This window comes from Gigantopelta aegis, unplaced genomic scaffold (assembly GCF_016097555.1).
Source record: "Gigantopelta aegis isolate Gae_Host unplaced genomic scaffold, Gae_host_genome ctg3594_pilon_pilon, whole genome shotgun sequence".
In the NCBI taxonomy this organism is placed as follows: domain Eukaryota; kingdom Metazoa; phylum Mollusca; class Gastropoda; order Neomphalida; family Peltospiridae; genus Gigantopelta; species Gigantopelta aegis.
In genome coordinates this window covers 50,904-72,289 of record NW_024533414.1, presented here as the reverse complement: position 1 = coordinate 72,289, position 21,386 = coordinate 50,904, and the positions used below count along the sequence as shown (strand labels likewise).

At 33.0% G+C, this 21,386-nt stretch overlaps 1 pseudogene; it reads right to left on the bottom strand.

The window, feature by feature from the left end:
• LOC121392323 overlaps window positions 1–9,185 on the bottom strand; it is a 28,161-nt pseudogene extending 18,976 nt beyond the window's left edge.
• Between the last annotated feature and the right edge of the window lie 12,201 nt (window positions 9,186–21,386).

Below are 21,386 nucleotides of genomic sequence, written 5' to 3'. Positions count from 1 at the left end.
CTATTTGTCATTTCATCGAGGCTTTCCAATGCATCAAAACCGATTATCAGTGTAGGACATCAACATGAAAATCCGGGTTCTACAGTCAATTCTGATCCATTAAATCTTTGGAAGTAGCCATTATATATATCAAAAACAGTCAAGGTCAACCAGACAACTTTATCTTTAGTGATATTGTGCTAGGTATTATATAACAATACTATATGTCATGTGAGTTAAGGTGTGTAATAGTACTACATAAGTTATTCCGGAATTCATTCTTTGTGTAGACTACCTATCTTAAACAAAGCCACAGTCTGATATGAACAGGAGACAGATGTGAAGATAGAATGGCTATTTGTGTCTTTGCAAAATTATCTCAAGATGTGTTGTATTGACAGTACACTTGCATATACACAAGAATGAAAAACCTTACATATATATGAATATGGAAAACCATTGAAAAGGTGTCAACTTTAATTGAACACCAATGTAAATGATAGACATTGACTTTCTTGGTCCTATTTTTCAGTCTATATATGTAACTTATGATTTAACAGAAACAAGTGATAGCTAAGAAAATGCTTTTGTGGCAAAACTCAAATTGCTTTAAGAAAATTAACATTGCTCTGCTCCTTTCAAAACCATAGACAGTCTCACAACACTATCACAATGTGATGACTGTAAGTATAGCTGAAGCTGAGAAGGTCAATGAGGGTGTAATACCAGAGAAGACAAACTGTAACAATGGCAGAACAACAAGAGATTTATTTGCATGCCCAATTTTGCAACTGAAAACAAAGACCCAAATTGTATTGCCTGTTGACAAGAAGTCTGTGATATCAAATCCTGTTGACAAGAAATTCAATGTTCGCGTTATCAGAACAGTTACAAAAACTGTGTGTCTAATTTGATATTTACACTTCAACTAATATTTGCATTAATCTTTAGGGTTTTCATGTTGGTATGAAATCACAAAGATTGGGATTAGGCCTGAGGAAAGATGCTTAGAATAATTTGGAAATTATTAGAAACCAGTTCAGCACAAGATAATATGACAATATATTATCTTGTGTTTGTCTATATATCTTGCTTGCATCTTTCTGTTGGATTGATGCTAGCCCTCCCCTAGATTTAGTTCATTTTTTAGAAAATATTTTATTTACTTTTCCTTTTTTTAAATTTTTTTTGTAAATGCAAGTGTTGATAGTCAGTAGCAAAAAAGCAGCATGTTGGAAGGCAATGAGGTTCTATCTTAAACACCTCCCCAAAAAACAACAAGGAAATTCTATTGCTAGGCTTGCATTCACTGGTTTATCAGTCATATCATATTGATCATGGATATTTTTTCAGTTGAATATCAAAGGCAGAAAATAGTGTATACCTACTGCCAGAAGTAGGAGAAAGTTAAACTACAACGAAATAATTTAACATTTGACCAACTGTGTCAGGCAATGACTAGTGGGTGATATGACCAACTGTGTCAGGCAATGACTAGTGAGTGATATGACAACTGTGTCAGGCAAAGACTAGTGGGTGATATGACCAACTGTGTCAGGCAATGACTAGTGAGTGATAAGACTTCACAACTTTTTATTTCAATGTCAAAAATGTGGTCATAATAAAATTATCAAGCTAACGACAGCATTGTTCACAATGATAATACTAGGGCCTGAACGAATGTCTCCATATTTGAACATTCCTTCGATTTAAGAATGTCCGATTTGAAAAATTAAAAGTTTTGGTTTAATAATTGTAAATTTAGCACATGTCATGGCTAGTTCAAGCTCATCGAGTGGCTCTACTCTAGACAGTACAAATGAAGACGCTAGTAACAGCACGTTTGCTATGAAGTGAGTGAGACAGAGACAGAGGCGTCTGACACTGTTTTTGACTCTTTGGAAAGGCCCAATCAACCTAAGTCGATCGTTTGGGACTTCTCTCCGCGAAAAAAGAACATGAAGAGTGTGACTTGCCGTTTGTGTCAGAAGCAGTATGCCTACCATGGAGGAACAACTAACCTGAGGGATCACCTAACACGTTGTCATCCTAAGGAGTTCTCGTCATCAACTAGTACTAGAAGCAGCCTTCTCTTGATACATTTTATCGAGATCTAAATGCTCGGCCGCTCGATCGAAAGAGATCACCGCTCGCATAGTCAACATGGTAGCTCTAGACCTTCGTCCAGCAGCAATAGTGGAAGGAGCTGGTTTTAAGAGCTACTAAACTTTCTTGAACCAGGATACAAAATCCCCTCTGCTACTCATATTTCAACAGAGGCTACGTAAGAAGCACTCATTGGCAAAGGACTTTGAAACGCAAACTTCAATGTGTTTGCAAAGACTAGCTCTGACAAGTGATATATGGACAAGCTGTGCTAATGATGCTTACATTTCTGTGACTGGGCACTTCATATCAACAGAGTGGAATTTGGTTTCCTGTGTTTTGGGTACTTACCCTTCCCTGGACATCACACTGGCGTGCTCATTGCGTGAGAACTAGAAGAAGTCTTCAAAGACTATGATCTTACTTTGGAAAGAGCTGTATCCCTTGTACACGATCAAGCCTCAAACATGGAGTTATCTGGCTGAATTACTGAAAGAGGGCTTTCAGTGTGAGAGTCTTGCTTGTGTAGCACATCGTCTCCAACTCTGCATTGGTTCAGGCCTTTCTATTAGTTGTATTTCGAGAGCTATTGCTGCAGGAAGGAAGTTAGTGGTACATTTTCGTCACAGTGCCCTGGCTACTAACGAGTTTAAAAAAACGCAGAAGGAATGGGTATGACACCTAAGAAGATTCAACAGGACTGCCCAACAAGATGGAACAGCACCTATTACATGGCAAAGTCTTTGATTGAGAATCGTTGGCCCTTAGTTGCTGTACTTTCAGATGAAACTGTTACTAAACATCAATATCTCCACCTTGATTTATCTGCTGATACCTGGTCATGCTAAGTGATCTAATCAAGTGTTTTACGTCCTTTAGAAGTAGCTACAGTTTTACTGTGTGAAGAAAATCATACCTCTCTGTCGTTAGTTCTTCCAGTGATACATGGTTTGATCAGTCAACTTGTAGCGACTGAAGAAGACTCTGTGCTTATCAGGCAGTTTAAAGTCACTGTGTCAAACAGAGCTCAGAAGAAGGTGGGTCATTTGGATGATGTGACCACAGCATCAGTTGTCCTCCACTGTAGCAACCGCACTTGACACAAGATTCAGATCCTTAAAGTTTCTAAACGAAGAAGAAAAGCTAGCTGTTAAGAAGTCCATTTTGTATCTTTCTGAGTGTGTTGAGTCTGTTGACCTCAATAATGGGCAAGATGCAGATCCAGGTTTCCTTCAAGCGTCTCAAGACTACAGCAATAGATATACTTCTAGGACTAGATGAGTCAGGACACACCTGATGACACAATTGAGAATGAAATGGCAAGGTATTTTGTGAATCTTCTTCTTCCAGGGATTGCAAAACCTCTTCAATGGTGGAAAGACAATTCACCTAGATATCCAAAATTAGTTAAAGTAGCCAGGGCTGTATTGTGCCATACCAGCTACCTCTGCACCTAGTGAGAGACTGTTCTCGATTGCTGACTAACTGTGACCAGGCTAAGAAGTTGCCGTAAAGCCAGAAATGGTTGATAGTTTGGTTTTTAAAATAAGAACTATGATTTTTTGTTTAGTTGAGCTATTGACCACAAGAATTTTTCACTTATTACAATTAAGTAGCTGTGAAATTATGATTATATTATATACCGGATGTTCGTTTGAATAAGATAACCATAGTATTCGAAGTGGTAATTTACTGATTTGTTCAGGCCCTAGATAATAAGATAATGATGATTGTATCTATTATACGCTGTTCATGTTGAGAATGAACACTAACTCAGTATTATGACTTGGGCTAGGAATGAGTCAGAGAGAAATAGTTTGGACCATTCAAAACGCGTGAAGAAACTACTCTATTTCCATATATACACATACAAGTACACATGTTACATCATTAATGTATTACTTACTTACCTCTAGTCCCCATACTGTACATATTGTATCATTAATGTATTACTTACTTACCTCTAGTCCCATATTGTACATGTTGTATCAATACTAGATGCTCCTAAAATGTTGGGATCTGTCTCGTTCCAATCAAATGAAGTAAGCGGAGCACAAAACTTGAATTCTTGCTCTAAAAAATACAAAATAAAATATACAAAAAACAATATACGCAATTATATAAAGTAGATAGATGAGTGACTTAAATGATGCAAACTTAAAAGGAGCTCAGTATGTTAACACAAACATTAAATGGTTTAATGCTTAAAGAAAAACCTATATTATATAATGTAATTTAATGGCATATTGAACTGAGTTAACAAAAACCCTCCACTCAGTCCATTGGTCAACCCGGTGTTAGAAAAATGTTACTGACATATTTTTGGAAAGGGTTCACAGTCTCTGATTCTACAAGTCTATTCCTCAGCCTGTAAGTCCTTCCTAAACTTTATATTCCTTATTCAATATCTCTTTCTTTTCCAAGGTAAGATCGTAAACATTTGCTATGTTGTGGCCCACATCAGAACCAAGGACACCAAAACCATTAATCCTACCTTCATGATTATGACACATTAAAGTAGCACTAGACCAACCCAATCCTTTTGGAAATACCAGGCTCCCCTAGACTTCCATATATGGTAAAAACAAACAAATCTAAGCAGAATCAGACATGATCACAAAGCAATCCCTACAAATCACATGCTAAGTCACTTATTTGCCGACTGGAAATGAGACAAGAGATATATGGATGCTGCTATGCTCCAGGTCACCTGCTACTGCTGGTTCATTGACTTCTAAGTTTGAATGCTGTGGCACTTTTTCAGACTCAGCTCTACATACTATCATGCTAAACGATAACAAAATGGCTTAAATACAAAGTATATGTATATTTATACATGTCCATTACATTGGTTATCACGTGCAACTTGAAAGAAAAACAGTCAAAGCTAATAGCAGACTCTGTTGCACAGATGTATTACAAGTCAAAGCATTATATACATTAAGCCCATGCTACATGTGGGTCTTGTCTGCTTGTATGATTTTTTTGTATAATTGTTATGTATAGACTCTGACGGAGCTTGCTGTGGTGAGTTGTTCATGTAACTATTCAAGCTATCAGTTTTAGAAAACTACTAAAACTGCTCAAATATTACTGCAGAGACAACATTGCAGTTCTAGTTGAAAAACATCAACAACACAGATAGAACTCCCATGCTACAGAAAAAAAAATATTAAAAAACACACCGAGCAGCTGTCACAACAAAGAGAACAAAAACAACTATACAAAACCAACCAAACAAAAAACTGACGAAGATGAAAAAACATCAAAAAACCATAACAACACCTCCACTAACCCACAACCCCACCATAATCAAGGTAAATAAATCTCTAAAAACAGAACGAGATAATACTATCCAAAGGACTATCTTTCTGGCCCATTCCACTACAACTACACAAGAAAAATTAGAAGACAAGAAAATGTTATTACAATTACAACTAAAAGAATTCTTCCTGAGTCACCCACAGGAACAACAATTATTATATATCTATGGTATATCTTCCAGATCTGTATCTTTTCCAAATTTATGCACAGAATGTGAAGTTTGTTTTCTAAACATTCTTGGAGCTATGAACAATGCATGCAGAAAACTGTGATAATGAGCCAAGGAAAGATGATAATACACAACAGAGATTATGAGCATAAAACATATAAAGGACAGTTCTATACGTACCCTGAAAGCAGCAATCATAGTCCTGGTCATAGAGGTTTTAAAACCAACAACACCCATCCTTCATATGACCAATGAGGTTTTTCTTGGATCACAACATTAGATACTTGATTTCCTCATACCATGATCGTTAGAAACAACAGCCTATAAACATTCCACCATATACAAACCAACCCCACAGCCATGGTGTTTACTATAATGAAACTGTACCATCTAACTACAAGTCACAAAACTTGTACCAAAGTATTAAAAGCACACACAATCATCATACAAAAAGTCATAAGACCAGACTACATAAGTAGGTTAACTAAACATTATATCATATACCCTGATGAAGGCTAATGATGACCAAAACTTACTTATTAACTTTCTAATAAAAACCTTATTCTCGTATTAATGTTAACAAAAGTGAGTCAGTCCTTGTTCATAAATAAGTCAGTGTTCGTAAAACAAGATCATCTAAAACTTTATAGATACGATTGAAAATAAGTAATAGATGATAGTATAGAAATCAGGTAAATAGTCATATCTAAAGTCAACGGTGCCTATTATGCCAAAGAACTTTAATTATATCTACTTTTAGAACAACCTGGATTATTGATTAACAATGTAGTGATGATTGATTTTATTCTTTTGCAGTAGAATACATATAGCTTTTAAACTTGTAAGATTTGTAATAAAATTGCCTCAGCTTTACTAAAGTTGAGTGTTAAAAGAAATTTTGTGCTTTGATGTGTTTGAGAGTCAAGGAAGTTTGTAGTTATAAAGAAGCAGTCAAACCCAAAACTTAGAGAAGAACCAAGCTGTACAGCACTTCTCCATTTGGATAAAAAATAGACAGTCTAGACGAGAGCTCTGTGTTTCTGCTTGTTGCAACACACTAAGATTTACAGTAGCTAGTGCACATGTCAGATGGTGGTTTCAAAAACAAAATGGTGCTCATGTGCACTTCAACATAGAATATTCCTAAAAATGTGTTGTTCTAAGCCGTACAATTTTGCTTACCTCATTTCTAATACAATCTTGTGTACATGTCTATTTCATGAATAACAATTACAGTATTAAAATAATTAATTAAATAAATAAACTCAGTGTAATCTCCAGACCTCTTAACAAAAACGTGAAATGGTCAACAGAAGTCAGCCTTTCTTGTTTTAAGGCAATGCATTAGCAGTCCATATACTCACACTCATAACAAAAACTAAAGAGAATACTAGATTGATATCCTGTTAGGCACAGAAGAGGACCCCACTGAAGAGTTTACTACCTTCTCCGACTCAAGATACTCACACTAATAGCAAAACCAAAAAAGAATACTATGATTGATATCTTTCTGTTAGGCCCAAAAAAGCAGAAGAGGAACCCAGTGAAGAGTTTACGCCACCTTACTCCGACTCAAGATACTCCACACTCTAGCAAAAACCAAAAAAGAATACTATGATTGTATAGAATGTTTGTACCTGTTATGCCCAGAAGAGGACCCCAGTGATTTTCAGTTTTTATACCTTCTCCAGACTCAAGATACTCACACTCATAGCAAAACCGGTCAAGAGAATTGCCTACTATGATGTAGATATCCTGTTAGGCCAGAAGATGTTATTATTAGAGAATATTCAAAAGATCTTTCAGAAATTTTTATCTAATACAGTAAATCTGGAAAATTTTGTCTTATAAAAAATTCATGTATTAAAACTTCCGTGTTTGATCTTGCCCACAAAATTTTTCAACATCGAAATAGCAGTGCACAAACTTGTACCTGTAAGGAATTGAAGAGCATGAATGAAACGTAAGACTTTCCCAATCTACGGTATCTTTGTTGATGCGTAAAGAAGGGTCTAGAAAGGTCACAATCAACTTAATTTCTGTTGACCAATCGATTTCATTACCAGACTCTGGGTAATAATCTATATGTGAGTAGCAGGACATTTTAGCTTTAAGAAAATAAATGAAGCTATTTGATTTTTGTTATCAAAGTGAGACTGTCTTATAACTCATTTAATATCCACCTTGCAAAAAATGTCAATGTAACCAGTATGTGTTGAAAAGCGAGGTTACAAGTACATATAAGGCTTTCTTATTTATCCTTTTTAGCATTATTTGAAATTCCACTTTGATCTGCAACAGCAAAGAGGTTCTAACTCTATAAACTACACTGTCATGTAAAGGCACAATAACATACTTGTGTTATTAGCTGTCTGTAGTGTCTGACATTGGAATGACTGGAGCTATCTATTGTTAATAGTTATAATAACACTTACATTATTGAGCATACATTCTTGTCTAATATCAGAACCATTGACTCTCCATAATCTGAGATAGTCACCTGATGTAGCAACAAGATCTGGAAACTGACCAACCTAAGAAGAAGTTATATGCTTATTAATGTTCATATACAGCAGTGTGTGTTTTGTAAATATGTAAATACTATATCATGACAATGGCCTTCATTGACAATTGCTTTATTCATAAGGGCAGGATTAACCAATCATTATAGGTATGTATATATATATATATATATATATAATATATATATAATTAATATCATATAATATATAGATATATATACTATATCATATATATATATATATATATATAATATATATATATATATATATATATATACACATATATGGAGGATTCATACCTTAATCATTATGTGTTGATACATATGTATATAGGTAGGATTATTCCAATATGAATGCAGAGCAGCTATGCTATTCACTATAATTATTTCTCAAATCCTAAACCTCAATCTTATGCCTACATGGGATTCTTGACTTGTGAGATTTAATAAATGTACATGCATAGTAACACTTAATATAATTTATATACAATATGTGTATAGTCAGGAAGTATAATGTTAATATTAACAAAGATGCTTACCAACATCTGGTATCACATGATTTTAGTAGTGGGATAAGGATGATCAAATGTGGCTGAATGTTTAAATACACCACACTCTTCATCTAATTGAATAATTTGAACCTATAATGTGTAAAAAAGTATGTAATTAGAATACAGGATATATTTGTTATATTATATTGAATATTACATAGGTGATAACCACAGACCTTTTCCTATTAAAAGTAGTGTTATGTAAACAAATTTGTGCTGTATTCTCAAGGTCAAACCAGTTAAAACTAGTAATTTCAACAAACTAATAAGACCGACAATATTTCCAGCCTTCAGCTTAAAATTAATAAAATTGCTTACCAATACACATACCACTATAATTATAGAAGGCTCAACTTTTACCACATACCTTATTGCAGTAGTCTTCGATAAAGCTTCCCACCGCTAGTCTAAATCGCTTGTCTTGTCTGACACTCCAGTTCATGCCATATACAGTCCATGGAGCTGTGTATCGATAGATTTCTTTCCTTTTCGAGGGCGGAGAGTGACCCAGCATACCACCACTTTGCTTAGCCATGTTGTGGCTATGTAAATTGTAAATATGTGAACACGAGATATTTCAATATTATTTTTCTTATTATACGTCCAAGGCGTGGATAACATGATTGATTGTTTTGGAAATTACTGATAAATTTCGTCCATGGCCGTGAGACTAGATCGAGCTAGTATATCAACAGGGAAATTGAGGACTTTATAACAATATTACTGTTTTCATGTCATACAATTAGCAATATAACATATATAAATGATAAAAATGTAATGTGATTCTAATCAGTAGGGACTGAATAATGTATCCTTACCTATAATATAAACCTTAATGATATATATAATACTGAGGCAATTATAAATTAAGATTAATAGGGTAATATGTAGCATGTGCTATAAATGTATGTGTTTCAGAATCAAGACAATTGTTTGTCTGTCATACAATGAATAAGATTTTTGTGCATGTAATGGTGACACTGAACCCTGAACTTTCTAAATCAGCTAACAAATTAACAAAAAATAATGATAATTAAACATTAATTTTAATCATTGAAATAAACAGAAATTAAAAAGACAAATTCAATAGTGAATATGTCGAGAATCCGATCAAAGATAGCCAGTCTACAAAGAGTCCGTTAATTACACGCTGGTAAGGCGGGAAAATATTGTCAGCACACACCTAGCAAGTAAAAAGCTAACACGTGACCAACCACATCAAAATGCATGACTACCGGTTAGCACACGTATAGCAAGTAATAGCAAACGCGTGACCAAGTCTCGTTTTAATTCTTGTAAAAAATGTTTATTGCTTTAAATATCATTAATTTTATGATAGTTTTTTTGGAAAAAGGGACATTAATATACTATAGTTGTAAAAAATAAGAATTCAGTATAAATTCGTATACAACAACAATGATAAGAAAAATAAAGTTTCAAAAGGGATTCAAACAATGATAAGAATAATCCTAAGCTAAAAGCTTAAGTTAAAAATTAAGTTAATTTTTAACTAAAATATCTTTAAAGTTAAGGATTGACTTTTGAAAACTTCAGTGAAAAATGTTTTTTAAAGACAATAATTATAATAGAAAAACTGACAATTTTTAAAGCTAAAAAACAAAAAACAAAAAAAACTAAAGAAAAAAAAGAAAAAAAAAAAAAAATGATGAAGAGTCCCTAAGAAGTCCAGTGAAGGTCTCCAGTCCAGCAATTGTAGGAAAGAGAAGATAGAGAGTTCCAAGAGTCCAGTCAGTCCACCAGTTGAGAAACATAGAGGAAGAGAGAGAGAGACAATAACAACTTGATTACTAAAGAAATAGATGAGAAGTGGATGATGGATGGATGGAAAGACAGCTCACCTTTTTCACCAGTGCTGCTCCTGCAGGGAAGAAAGAAAGAGAGAGTAGTTATGAACTGGTAATGACAATGAGTGAATAGAGAGAGAAGAGGGACAGAGGAAGTGAAAAGTAGCCAACCAACACGCACACACACACACAGCACACACACACGCGCCCTAGAAGATCAGAGCTCTCCCCCGCCACTCGGCGGCCTGAGATATTAAAAAAAAAATTTTTTTAGGCCGCCGAGCGGCAGGGGAGAGATAATTTTAGGGATTGTATGAATGTGTGTATAGTGTATGGGCTGGTTAGCCCAAAAAAATATAAAATTAAAATTAAAAGAAAAGGAAAGAAGGCTTGAAGGAAGAAGACAGGAGAGACCAGCCAGGAGAGAGCGACTCATCTTTTTCATCAAGAGAACATCAGGGAACTTCAAAGAACATCAGAGGACTGAGAACAGTCAGAACATCAGAGAGAACAGTCAAAAACATCAGAGAACAGTCAAAACATCAGAGAACAGTCAAAACAACAGAGAACAGTCAAAAACATCAGAGAACAGTCAAAACATCAGAGAAACATCAGATAACCCATAGTAAGAGCTTTCAAATTCAGTCCTGTAGAAACGAAATTAAAAGAAAAAACAATTAACGAACTAATTGATGCAAACAAAAATTAAAAGAAATAATAAGTAAATAAAAAATTACAGAAAAGAAAAATGAAAAGAGTGATCATAACTGAATGAAAAGATGATCCAGCGACGAACGAAGAGATGAGTCGTGGAGAGGGCGATCCAACGAAGAGATGAGTCGTGGAGAGGGGCGATCCAACGAAGAGACGAGTCGTAGCGACGAAGACCCACGGGGGTGTGTACAATGATATAGTGCAAAATGGAGTTCGTTATATATTTTCAGAGGCATCTCCTGTCATGCTTCATTTTGACAAACAGAAGATACAAACGCGTGAAGATTTGGCGGGAAAACATTACCACGTGTGACCAATATTAATTGATTTTTAATTGATCTGATTAACAATCAATTAAATGTCTTCTAAATACATACAATATTACAGTAATTTATCTATTCTAGCCCCACAATTGTTAACAAGTATAAACAGCTTCATCTTTGTAATGTAACAATGTTGACTGAAACAATGATCATAATTGAAAGAAGAATTAAGTTCAGTAATGATTATTAATATAAATCAACAGCTAACAATGCAATGTAGCCTTTTCAATTAACTGTACCAACCTGGTTTGTTGGTCAGTTTAGCTGACAACCAAAAGAAAAATAACGATGAAGAATGTGAACAAACATTGCTCTCAATGAAGTCATAGCTACATACATGAACACACATGTATAATATATACATGAATGTTACTGTTATAGAGAGACTTTCAGTCCAGTTCTGCTGCTGTACCAGATATATCTGGCTCCATTTCCTCTTTTACAACTGGTTTCTTAATGTTACATCCAATATATATAACAAAATTAAACAATTAAGGAGCCTATATTGAAATATCTCGTGTTCACATATTTACAATTTACATAGCCTTAACAAAAAAATCCAATTGAGCCTTTACTTCTACGATCATGTGACTCCACATTTGTCTCCCTTAATTTTAACAATTACATTACAAGCCCAATATTTACCTTATCAATTTGTATATTAAAATTAAGGAGGTGTGTTCATACAGGCTAAAACATGTGATAGATCAGTTATTATATTGGGTATCTGGACATATCTTCTCTTTGTGCTTTAGCTATTATCAACTCAATCATTCCTTTGCTTATTTTATCATATGTATCCTCTTTACGCCATCCAGTTATTCCTAATATGGAAATAAGATAAAGCTATCAGTATAATAGCTTAAAGTGTGTCATCTCGTAGATCTCATAACTAAATAAAGTGTTTTGTCTCTGATGTGGATATGTGTCAGGACTAAATATATACACAGACTTATCAAAGTCTTCGGTAAGAAAAAGAACTACTAAGACAAGTAGAATGAGTAAATAATGAACAAGACAAATATCCTTTATCTTCTCCCTCACAAAAAACAACCAGCTGTCATTTTAAGTGCTCCATTCCAGATATCAAGAATATTGCTTCTTACCAACAGTATCTCTGAGCTCTCTTCTGCTAGTCTAAGACACTCTTCCTCTGATACTTGAAGTTTCCATCTCTCCTCCTACACCAAGACGTTGTAACATACATTATTGATAGCATCATGAAGGTGCAACAACAGTAGACTCAAAAGCTTTGGGAACTCGGAAATCAAGACTCCAATATCTGCAATAAAAAAGTAATGGAGTGTAACAATCGCATATGGAAGGTAATGAGATTGGTTATTAACTTCAAATAAAGTAATTTGATTGGTCGGAACTTACAAGTTAGGTACATTTATATAATGGATAGTTTACATTTTATCAGAAGGATAGACTTGTGGATCATAACCAAATTTAACCAGAGTTTTTTCCATGGACAACTAGTGAAAATGTGCTAATCAAAGGCAGCAAACTGGAGCAAGAAAAAAAAGATAAATATATTATAGTATATAGTACATGTCATTAGATTTACAATGTAATGTGAAGCACACATTAAAACCTTTCTTTAAATGACACATTAGAAACTGCTATCAGTACTTGGGACAGAGGTTAATAGCAATAATATTAAAGGACGTCAAAGGTGCTCAATTTATGGTTACAATTGGATGGCATTTTAAATCAATATAGTTAAGATTCATACATGTTGATTGATAAACTAACATTCTTAGAAAAGTAGCAGTGATCTTCAATTTAGCTTGAAGAGTCACATGAGGCCATACAGCTCCCTCTTCAAATAACTAAACACACACAAGAGAGAGCAAAGGTATCTTTTGAGAATTTTGGTTTAAAAATTTCTACTCTTACCCATTTAAGTACTTTTAATTTTGGATGATTACTAGAAGGTGCATCAGGATGAGATTCTTGTGGTACTTCTAAACAAAAATGAAGTAAAATCACCCACTGTGTTAAAGACTGTGTTAAAACTGGATTAAATATATGATTAGTAAGTACTGCACCATTAGTGACCCTCTTGAGTGAAGGGGATATTATATGAATAATTACATCTTTTAGAGTGTCCTCTACCAAGTAACATTTTCTTTGCCTACAAGAAGATAAGGAAAATGTGAAAAATGTAAAGAAGCGATCTCAACTTGAACAGATTTTACACCAACTTGAGTCTAATGTCAGGTTTATATCTATAAGAAATAGTTATTATAATTATCATACAGGTTTAGTGACTAATGCAAATTTAAAAGAAACACAGAAACGTCCACGGAGAAACAAGAGTCATCCTTGAGCTCTAGTCAAAATGTATGAAGACCAGCTTGTGTTGCATAAGATATAAAATGAATGAACAGACCTTAGTTTAGGATTTGGTTCAAGTGGTAATCCTTTATTAGTCATGTTATTTAGACCAGGTTTTAATAACTTGATAATCTGTCATATCAAAACAAGAAAAGGGCTATAATTTACACACACACACACACACATATTATATATACACACTTTCAACTATTCATATGAAGAAATTATATGAAGAAAATATATACTTACCTGGAAATTAAAAAACAAGTTACAAACTAACCTCAACAGGTCAGCATTATAAAAATAATCTCTTCATTCTTTGCCATTCTTACAACTATTATCAGGAACATTTGAGCTACTAGATCTAGTTGTCCTAATTCTTCTCACCTTTGTTGTTATGCAATATGTTTTAGAAGCTCTGGCAACAGCTGCCTTATAATAGATATAATTTGGATGATATCTCAACTCAAGATGATTATAGACTTTCTCCTGTTGACAAACCTAATGAAATATTAAGAAATAGTGATGTGAAGGACAGACAAGAGACATTTGGGGTTTAAAGTACTTTGAAAATGTAAGTTATTTTTCAACGAATGTCAAAGGTTTTATATCGATTTTGGGAATGTATGTCTGGAAACAAAACTATTTAGTAAAAGTATCAGATATATTATACTAATTAAACAGTACAGATTATATACTGGGAATGATTTCACATAATTACAACCAGTGTAAATGATTAGTGCTTACAATGAACCATTTATTCACAAATGTTCTGATTAAGTAATTTGAATGTTTCACTTTTGTACTTGTCTTCATACCTCCAAGTATTTCAAGTCTTTTCTTCATTTTCAATAATTCCTACTATCACAAAGCACCAATAAGAACATATTACTCAACATAATCTACCTAGATATTCTATGTAAACCAAATCCCTTCATCTTTTAGGACATTCAGCTATAATCATCTTATTTCCAGGTTTATATTACTCCAACAGAACCTGCCATGAGCGCCATTAGGTTCTCCTTCAATTTTTAACCTTTTTGTCAATACTGGTCCACGCATGCGCAAACTATATACGTGTATTCGTGTAATAAAATTATAGCCATGCTGTTTTACATAATATTACAGCCTCCTTGTATCACCAACACAGCTAGCAATTGCTATGTTAGTGGTGTCCTCCAGTGTCTGGTGAACCACCCTATTTTTTAGAATTCCTGTAATCAACCAGCAAACAGCATGTTCAATTGTCAATGTACAAAGTCAGGTATAATATTTTAAAGTTAATATAAAACAATTCAAATTAATGCAAACTTATGTTGTCATGCAGGAGTATGTTTACTGAAGGTATTACTAAACTTATACAGGATGTAACAGGTATAGCAGTGGTACAACAACACTTTCATCAGAATCTCTTGTTCAAACTCTATCAAGTAAAAGAGAAAAAATACAATAAATATCAAAGCTTATTATTGAAAAAACAGATACACATGAATCATTTGTTCTGATAGATACCAAGATGCTCATGAGTATTATGTTCAACTAGTCAATAATTTAACTGAATTATTTGATGCAAGGTAAGGCCTTGTATCACATTTTAAAATGTTTTTTATTGACTACAGGACAAAACAACTAGTAGAAAAAAATTTTCTAATGACTGGATGGAAACAGATTACAATTCAGTAATAGTTTTATCAGCTATTTGACTCTTTTTATCATAGTGACATGTAGCAAATGCAATTATAGCAACAGTAAGATACAGACTAGTAGTGTGTGCTTGTATTGAAAATACATGTTAGTAGTGATATTAAGAGTGATACTCAATATTATGTTGAACAGGGTAACAAGAAAATTCACCTTCAAGACTTGATTTTTGATGAGTTAGATAATTCAGTCAATATTCTAGACTACATTTGTGAAGGGTATGCACCTATAATCTTGTTATTTGACAAGATCAGTCATAGATTTGTCCCTAAGTTTAATATAATACAAATTTAGATGTGGAAGCTGTGGTGAATCTCTTTAGACTATTGATGTATGATGTAAAAAACATGCCAACCTTTATGTATTCACATAACAAAGACTTCAACATTGTTAGTCAAACATATTGTAACAAATAACATTTATGACATGTTTAATAGAACTGAATGTCCAGTTGTTCAAGTATAGGTAGAAAACATTAGATAAGATGTATGTATGTAGCTAAATCTGTATATTAACACACTATGTATGAAAAACTACATTAAAAGTAGGCAATGTCATTTATAAAAACTTGTAGGGATAGTGAAATATCAGAATAGACACTATTCTTAATTCACTGAAAACAATACTTATAATAGTTCTATATCAGTAACAGTAATGTATGTTCAAAATTGGCATTTTGTACAACCAATCACTAGTAACATAACTTACTCCTGTTAATACAGCAAAACCATTCAACAAGATCCATTCATGCTTTTTTATCAATCAGATGAAGGTTCGAATGTACATGCACTTTTCATATAGAAATTGTAAACTGCAGGCAATAGAAACAACCACTGTCTATGTCATCTATATATTATATGTCTCACTACAATGGACTACCTAACAGATGAGGTGAATAGTATGTGTATACTGAATGTCAGTCTGAAGAAAATGATTTGAGGTCATTCATGCGTATATGGACATCATAATGGCAAAGGGATTAACAAACTACCAAAGATCAGGACGTTGTCCCTTCACAAGATCAGTGTACAATTGAGAAGTTAATATTAGAAGTACCTGAAAATCTTACACCTATTAAAGAGAGATAAAATGAAGCCTCACCTCTTTCCTTATCTCCACTTCCAGAAGGGAGTTGACCCCTGTCCCTTGTTACTACTGATAATATATATCCAAAACCTGTTTGACTGGTATTTTTAACTTTGTCCTTATAACTTATTATTTATCTGGCTTCTATTCATGTACTATATTTTACATTGCACTTTTTAAAAGCTTAAATTTATAGCACCACTTCTTATAAAATTGAGACATAAAATTATGAATGTCATATTAACTGTTGTTATATAAACAGTCTTAGGTTGACCCTATATAATTAGCTAATTATAGCTACGACAACAGCCATTAACTGAAGAAAGTTATCCAAAGCTGGAGCACTTGAGGAACTAAAGGAGCTGTTATAAATTTAGATAATGAAGAGAGATGTTTTAGTAATGATTTTTATATTTTTTAAGTTCCTATAAAATAAGATATGATAAAAATTATTTAGTAACGTTGTTCTAGTTTGCTTAAGTAGAGCTGGCTTTATTCTTGGTCATCAAAAAGTATTCTAACAGTCTTTTTAGTTCATCGATGACTGTAAACAAATATATTCATCGGTTCCGTTAATGAGATTCATAAGCGTACACAGTGCTGCCCCACAAGAGATTGAAGACAAAATCTGCAGTACATATAAAAGGAAATGAAAACCACCTTGGATAGGTTGTGTTGTGGGCCAGCGTTCTGCAATGCATCAGACCTCTGAGATGGTTACCAGCATACTCTTCGGAGTATCCGAAAGGCCGACTAGGATAGGGCTGGTAGTCTCCCTTTAAACGAGAAGAGGCTGGTGTATTTGTGGTTCCCGGTTCCTGAATGCGACATTCCCTAAGAGCTGGAATCCCGTACGGCTGGTTTTAAGTTAGGGCGATGCTCCAGCCAGGATTACCTCGCGAAGACGAGGGTTACCAAGCCAGGTGGCGGTCCCAGCTAGCAATAGCAGGGAATCCTGGAGCCTAAGTGGAAGCCTGAGTGGTGAGCGAGTAGGAATCGTTTGGGCAACACAACATGTTTTTTTTTCTTATTTATCCCAGCTAGCAGCAATAGCAGGGAATCTGGAGCCTACCTAAGTGGAAGCCTGAGTGGGTGAGCAAGTAGGAATCGCTTGGGCAACTTTTTTTTATTTTTAATAAATCTTAACTTTATTTAAACTACAAGAAATGTCAGTCAATCCAAAGTAAAGTTAATGTTAAGTTTTAGTAGTTTTACAAGTTGCCCAGTTTGTTATGATCTCACATATTGCAAGTTGCCTTGGTGACACTTTTTTTGTCTACGAATTGGACCAGTAGCAAGAAATTTAAATTTAGACCTTTACTACACGCAATATACATATAAACTGCAAATTAACACTAATGTTAAATAGATTATAAACAGCTATAATGACATAAAAGCATATCATATGAACGTGGAACATACTCCTGTATGTTGTAGACTTACTAGTTGGTATGTTCAACACTTCAGTTATACACAGCTAATAAAACACTTTAAAATATACTAAAAGGACCTTTAATATACACTTTGAACAATTTAGTGTACTAGTCTTCTCTTTCAAAGTATCTTGGTGTCACCTAAAATCTTTCCTGCTTGACGTTTATTTAGCTAATCAATTTGTTCACTCACGTCTACTAATTATAACAAGCATCTAGATCATACATAATAAATTAATAATCAAAAATTGAGGACCAACATGCTGAGTACTATATAAATCAATATATATACCTAAATTTAAGTAATTTTAACAAGACATAGTTATCGATTGATGTATGCTGTGAGTAATGCTAACAATACACTCTCTAAATGATGATGGAATCATGGTATTAGCATTAGACAACTGCACTTATAACTTAAATAATGGCTAATTTTTTTAAAAAAAGTATTATTTTATAACTGACCAGTAGTCAAAGAAAGTACTGTACCCTTCAATCAATCAGTATGCTGCAGCTGCAAGGGTTAATTATTAGATGAAAGTGAACAAATTAATTCCTGTTATTGACTAAAATGTATGCTAACAATACAGTCAAAAATGAAATAATGTTCTTGGAATAGCTAGATACAGACTAAAAAGAGTTCACTAGAGCTAGTGTAAACTTTTGAAAGGCATGCATGCTTTCAAGATTGCTAGTGTCAATGGCTTCATTGGTGGATTCTAGAACATCAACTGCATCTGACCATTAAAAAAAGCAATATTTACAAAATTTACATTACACACATCAACTAAATAATAATGATAATGAATGATTGTACATAATAGTTTTTTCATTACCCACATATTTTTTTAGTGATGGAAACAAATCAAGGATTTGATAAACAGGTGGAATGTCTTCAATTATCCATTTTTTTCAACTGGAAACAGTGGCATACATCAAAGACTTTATGTCCGACACTTCATGATCATGTTTTGCCAGATGATGTTAGAGAAGAGCAAGATTGCTCTCATCAACATCATGGTCAGTCTCTTGGGATTTTTCTGTATTAAACTACATGTAAATATTAAAATTAGGAAACAGTTAATACAAATCATGTAACCTCAATGTATACTCACCAAATTTTTCTTATCAGAAACTTTTTGTCTCTTGGGGATACCACCTGATTCAATCTGGATGGAGGTACATAATAATAATAGTTTCATTGATAAATACAACATAATAATGATGTATTAGTTTACAAAGCTAATTTATTACCGAGTGTTTCCTAATGGGACTTTGGGGTTTCGCAATTTTCCATCTACCACATGGAAAGAACAAAGTATTTTAATCATGATACCAATAATTATCTCACCTCATCCAAATCTGATAAAGATGATGGTCTTCTCATGTTGCTCATTTTCTGCCTGAGCTCTTTTTTTTTCAAGTTCTCTATCGAACAAAAAAAAAATACATTCTATAGCAATAATAATGAAATTATTAATAATAGTTGAAATCAAAAATTTTCAGAGAGGTGTTATAATTTATAAAGTGCAATAACTTACAAATCCATTCCCAGGTATAAAAACATTAGATAAGATGTATGTAACTAACACATACATCTGTATATTAACACTGTATGTATGTTTATTTGTATCTCATTCAGAAAACTACATTAAAAGGCAGTTTCATTTATAAACTTGTGGGGATAGTGAAATATCAGAATATATACATTACTCTTCATTATACACTTCCACAGAAAACAATACTTAATAGTTCTATATCAGTAACACAGTAATGTATGTGCAAAATTGTATTTTGTACAATCTATCACCAGTAACATAGGTTACACCTGTTAATACAGCAAAATCATTCAACAAGATCCATTCATGCTTTTCTATCAATCAGAAAAAGGTTCAAATGTACATGCACTTTTCATATAGAAAAATGTAAACTGCAGGCAATAGAAACAAAATTCCTGCGTTAGCATTTCTTAGTATAGTGTGGTCAGTGAGTGGAGTTGCTAGCTTGTCTGATTATAGATCTTCAGCATCTACATTCACTGCGTCTAACTATATCCCTTATAAAATAAAGTTGTATGGAGACATTTACTTGAGTATGTTTTTTAAGACAAATGTTAACTTCAGTGTATATATTAAAAGACATCAACAAGGTCTCATTTGATAATAGATATTGTATTACTATATTATTGTAGGTGATACTGTTGTGAGTAATGTTACTAAAGACTTACAAGCTAATAAAATTGGACTGATCCATCCTGGAGATGAAATAATGCAGGTAATTATAATATTTTATAAGTTGTCTTTGGAATTTATTGCACTAGTTGAACAGACATAATCTAAAAGATCTAACTCATTGTGAAGCTAGTGATCTATTACTTAATGCATAGTCTGAAGTTAACATTTATCTATAAAAATCTACTCAAGTAAGTATAATGTAATTTTAACATTATTATAACACAGTTTTAGTACACATTTTTAATGCAATCTTTAACACAATTTTAATAAAATTTTAACATAATTTTGATGTAATTTTAACACAATTATAGCACAGTTTTAGCACAATTTTAATAAAATCTCAACACAATTTTAACATTACTTTTAACACATTCTTAATGCAATTTTAACACAGTCTTAACACAATTTTAATGCAATTTTAACACCATTTTAACACTATTTAACACAATTTTAACACATTTTAATGCAATCTTAACGCAATTTTAACAACATTTTAACACAATTTTAACGCAATTTTAATGCAATTTTACACTATTTTAAATGCAATTTTAACACCATTTTAACACAATTTTAACGCAAAATTTTGGCACACAATTTTAATGCAATTTAACACAATTTTAACTTTTAATGCAATTTTAGCACAATTTTAACACTATTCTAATGCAATTTTAACACTATTTTAATGCAATTTTAACGCAATTTTAATGCAATTTTAACACTATTTTAATGCAATTTAATGCAATTTTTAACACCATTTTAACACAATTTTAACGCAATTTTGGCAAATTTTAACACTATTTTAATGCAATTTTAACACTATTTTAATGCAATTTTAGCACAATTTTAACACTATTTTACTGCAATTTTAACACAATTTTAATTCAATGTTAACACAATTTTAACACAATCTTAATGTAATTTTAGCACTATTTTAATGCAATTTTAACACAATTTTAACCACAATTTTTCATGGAATTTTAACACAATTTTAACACAATCAACGCAATTTTAACACAATTTTAACAACTTTTTTAACACAATTTTAATGCAATTTTAACACAATTTAAACACAATCTCTTAACACCATTTAATGCAAT